The 5023-nt window shown below is 40.8% G+C and overlaps 1 long non-coding RNA gene across 1 annotated transcript; it reads left to right on the forward strand.

Moving 5' to 3' along the window:
* Nucleotides 1-6: 6 nt before the first annotated feature.
* Nucleotides 7-3922, forward strand: LOC128626030 (uncharacterized). The gene is made up of 2 exons (XR_008389909.1): nt 7-1680; nt 2666-3922. It is a non-coding gene; the product is annotated as an uncharacterized LOC128626030 (long non-coding RNA).
* Nucleotides 3923-5023: the final 1101 nt, after the last annotated feature.

The raw sequence follows: 5023 nt of genomic DNA on the forward strand, positions 1-5023 counted from the left end.
GGCTCCGGTGGGTCACAGCTGACGACTCCTTCCAGCACAACAGCCATCACTAGCACGGTGTGGGGTTTTTTTGTTTTTTTCTTTTTGTTTTGTTTAACCAATGTAGTTATATTAGTAGTTCTATAAAGGGAACTGCTTTTAACAATTAAGGGACTGGGAGCAGTCCATGGGATGAAAAGGAAAGTGTTTTCTCGTGGGAAAACATGTCAGGAAAAATAAAGAACACTTCCTACCTCTGTTTCAGATTTTTGAAACACTTATTTTAAACCAAATTTTAATTTCTGTGTCCAAAATAAGTTCTAAGGACATCTGTTCTTCCATATGAAATAGGTTAGGCTGCCTATTTCTTGCTGAACTCATGGAATGGTTCTGCTTGTGATCCTCTGCGCGGCCTTTTAGTGAGCGAGGAGTTTGGGGTTGCCTAGCAACCCACAAACTTGTACAAACTCATCTTTCCCTCCCAGAAAGCAACGAAGGAAAACCAGGCAAAGTCAGTGAAAGACAATCTTCGTAGTTTCAGGAGTACATCTGTTTGTGGCTTCTGTCCAGCACGTAGATGGATGTCAATGCAGCAACTTGTTTTAAATAATAATGCACAATTCACTCCCCCCAAAAGTTGCTCCTTGCCTTTTCAAGTTGTTGACGAACACACGTTTGATATTCTATTATATATTATAGTAATGTGACGTATAAACTCGAGGCTTTTTATTCTTTGTGATAAACCCTGTTTTAAAATGTCATAAAACAGGAATGAGCATTCTAATTAGATTACTACATCAACATACGGTTCAACTAGGACTACTAGAGTTCATTGAACACTAAAACTATGAAACACTTTTTATATTAAAAAGACCATGGATTTAACTTACAAAAATCCAAATGCAGGATAGTAATTTTTGTTTACTTTTTTAACCAAACCGAATTTTTCGAAAGACTTGTTTGCAGGTGTTTAAAAAGAAAGAAAAGTTGTTTTATCTAATACTGTCAGTAGTTGTCATATCCTGGAAAATTGGATAGTTTTAGAGTTAAGATAACTCCTCTCCTTGGTTAGGGAAGAAGGAAGCCCTTCACCACTGTGGAATGACGCCCTGGCTTTAAGGTCTGTCTCTACATCATGCTTCTTTTGAGACTTATATTCAGTAGTTATAATTACAGAAACTGATTAGTTGTAAGTTTGCCGATTTAGCACAGTACTCATCACTCTGGATAGATTGATATGTTCTTTCACAACAGGTGAATGATCTGTAACACTGTAAGAGACTGATCTTTACAACTGTTTAATCAGTTTTATTTTTGTACAGTATTAGTGATCTAAGTTATTTTGCTGTCCTGTTTTTGTAAATCAAATGAAATTATAATAGAGGATTCTGACCGTAGGTATTTTGTACATATGTATATATGTTCAAATAAAAATAATAAAAATGATAAAGATTTCATTGTTCCTGCTACTATGTGTTTTAAACAGGGCCTGTTTTGCCATAATAGGGGCTACTACTTTAACCTGTGCCCACAGAATTTTATGATGAGTACAAAGCTGATTTTATTACTTTATGCTTTCAACATGTGCAATATTTGTATCGATCTGTGTGTATTTACTATTCACAGACCTCTGAAGTAGTAGATGGCATGGGAGCTGCTTGAAACCACTATTATACTGGAGAGGAATATTCATATTTTCAGGTAAATCATTGACAGGTTTCTAAAGCTCATTATGCTGGGGTGTGGTAGGAACTGATCAGAAAATGCTAGAGACTCAGACTGTGCTTCTAAGACATGATATTGTTAAGAACACCCAGGTTGTGGTATCAAAGGCAGGGCAGTGGAACCATTAAGCCAAGTGAAGATGAACACCAAAGTGTGTGTGTGTATGTGTATGTGTGTGCGCGATTTATATAGATATATACTTGGTACCTGTTGCTTATTAAATTCTTACTGTGTGCTCTTCATGGTGCCAAGTGTTTAGGTCTTTTCTCTCATTTAATCCTTACAGCAACTCTGTTCAGCTTGTAGAGTAGACAGTTTTGTTACCCATGTATTTCAGATGAGAAACTTGAGGGTCACATAACTTGCTGAAAGACACATCTATTAAGTGGTATAGACAATATTTAAATCTGAATCTGCTGACTCCAAATCTCCTTCTTTTTATACCTGCATCAGAGCAGCATTGGATTAGCTGAACATCACTTTCATTTGACCCATTTTATTGAGCACCTGTTAGTGCCAGGTATTGTCACTGAGGACACAAATGTGAAAAAAAGATCAGCTGTCTGCAGTCAAACTTATATATTAGTGGTTAGAAACACATAAGTAAATTATATAATTATAGATAGTGATGAGCATTATGATGAAAATAGAGTTAGTTGTCTAGGGTATTGGGAACAGGTGACTTTAGATTGAGTTCCCCTGGTGGGACTTGAACCTCTGATCTAGGACACAGAGGAGTCAGGCCTGCAAAGACATGAAGGAAGTGAGGAGAGTGAGTACAAGGAGTTTGGCAGGAATTTAGCCAGGGTTTTAGAGGGACTGAAGGAAGGTGTGGTAGCTGGAATATAAACAGGACAGGAAGGGTGGAAAAGCTGGGGTGGTTGGCACAGGCCAGATCACAAGGACCTAGTATCCTACAAGGTCTGTCCAGAAAAAGTTCAACCGTTGTTAATGACAACAGTTTGTATGACACCAGTAACCTGGCAGCCAAGGAGAGTGGACTGGAATGCACATGCGTGGACAATGATGACTTCACCGTACTAGTCAACGAGGGCAGTCGATGCTGTTGAGTAAGCATACGTACTGTGTGGCCATCACATTGAAGATGACTGAGTGAGTAGAGCTATGAATCTGTATGAAATTTTGTGTTAAGCTTGAACGTTCCACCCTAGAAACTATTTAGATGATTCAGAAAGCTTTCAGGGACGATGCAATGAGTGCAGTGCGAATAGAAGTGTGCCACAAACACTTCAAAGACAGTCCAGGGTTTGTTGAAAGTGATCCACATTCTGGAAGGCCTGCAACAAGCAGAACACCTGGGAATGTTGGACATGCATGGGCTGCAATCAACAAAGATCGGTGACTTACACTGTGAGAACTAGAAGCTGATCTGGAGATTCTAAAAACTAGTGTGTCCAAGATTTTGATGCAGCATCTTGGCATGAACCATTTAGTGGCAAAATTCATTCTGCGGCTTCTCCTCCCAGAGCAGAAGGAACATTGTGCTGTAATTGTTGATGACTTGATTCAAACCACTACCAAGGAACCAGATTTCCTCAAGAAGGTCATAACAAGATGAATTGTGGGTCTATGGTTATGATCTGGAAATGAAGGTCAAGTTGTCCCAATGAAAGTCACCTGGTTCTTCACGCCTGAAAAAGATACAGCAAAGCTGCAGCAAGACTAAGACCATGTTGACTATTTTTTTATTGGAAAGGTGTTGTCCAGTCACTTGTATGCCCCTCCAGGCCAAACAATAAGGAGTACTATCGCAATATTCTTTGTCAGTTGAGAGATGCAGTACAACAAAAATAGCTACAGCTATAGGCAACTGGTGATTGGCAGCTTCACCACAATGTACCCTTTCATGCATCACATCTTGAGCAGAGCTTTTGGGTGAAACATCACATCACCCAGGTAACTCAGCACCCCAAATATCAGCCCAGATTTGGCACCCTGCAACTTCCAGCTTTTCCCAAAACTAAATCACCTTTGAAAGGGAAGAGATTTCAGACTGTCGATGAGATTCAGAGAAATATAACGGCAACTGATGGTGATTCCAACAAAGGATTTTTGGAGTGTTTGGAACAGTGGTAGAGACACTGGGAGAATTGTGTGAGGTCCCAAGGTGCCTACTTTCAAGGGGACTGAGGAGGCATCCTTGTCCTAGGTATAATGTTTCTTGTATCCTCTTCAATAAATGTTTCTACTGTTCATATTACATGGCTGGATACTTTCTGGACAGACCCCTCATACTTTTGTATTTCAGCAAGTTCTGGGTGCTGGGTGGAAAGTAGATTTTAAAAGGGTAAAAGCAGAAGTTGGGAGACTAGTAGGGAGACGGCTGTATTTTCCCAGGTAAAAGATGGTGGTCACTTGGACCAAGTTGTTAGCAATGGAGGTAGAAAGGAGCAAATAGTTCCAAAACTGCATTGGAGGCAGAATTGTTTGGATGTGTTGATGTAAAGACATCAGGGGCAAGAGCAGAAAACAGGTCTTTGTTAATGCAGTTTGATGAGGTGCAGGATAGGAGAGGGCTGGCATGAAGGAAAATCATGGACTCATTTTGGGTGTTTGAGGTTGATGTGCCTGTCAGACGTCACATGAAAGTGTCAAGAAAACAATTGTATGTGTCAATTTTGAGCACAAAAAAAACTGGTCTGGACTAGAGATTTGGAAATCCAGTTGTATCTGGTAGTAACTGGAGCCACGGAAGTGGGTATCACCTGGGTTAGAATATAGAGAAGAGGAGGAGGAGGAGGGGGAGAGGAGAGGAAGGGAGAAAAGGAAGAGGAGGAAGAGACAGAAATGTAGCTGAAGAAATAAGACAGAAGTCTTCCCAGTCAAGATGCTCAGTAGATGAGTATGGTACTCATCCTCCCACATCCACATTAAAATTACAACTAAACTGCATCACAACCATCATTCAGAACCACCTGATATTGAGCTGAATGGAAGGCTCAGAACTAAGGATATAAAGAAACCTGGTGGGAGGGGAGGGCATGCAGAATGGGCTGGTCCCACACCCACATTTGGAGAATAACAATCAGGAGGAATATCAGCTGTGGGCGTTGTCCTTGATGAGTAAGGCATCACAGCCCTACATCAGGACGCCCAACCCAAGGTTCCAGTGCCAGGAAGAGAAGTCCCCAATACTTCTGGTTGTGAAAACCAGTGAGGATTGTAGCTGAGTATGACAGAAGGCTTCTGGACATCCAGGCATTTCACTTAAAGGGCCCATGCGTAAACTTGGACTCCCTCCCTCTGAGTTCCAGCACTGGGGCAGCAGCTTGAAAAGCACCAGTGACATATGAGGAGG

This window comes from Artibeus jamaicensis, unplaced genomic scaffold (genome assembly GCF_021234435.1).
Source record: "Artibeus jamaicensis isolate MK-2021 breed Jamaican fruit bat unplaced genomic scaffold, CSHL_Jam_final scaffold_1964, whole genome shotgun sequence".
Classification (NCBI taxonomy): domain Eukaryota; kingdom Metazoa; phylum Chordata; class Mammalia; order Chiroptera; family Phyllostomidae; genus Artibeus; species Artibeus jamaicensis.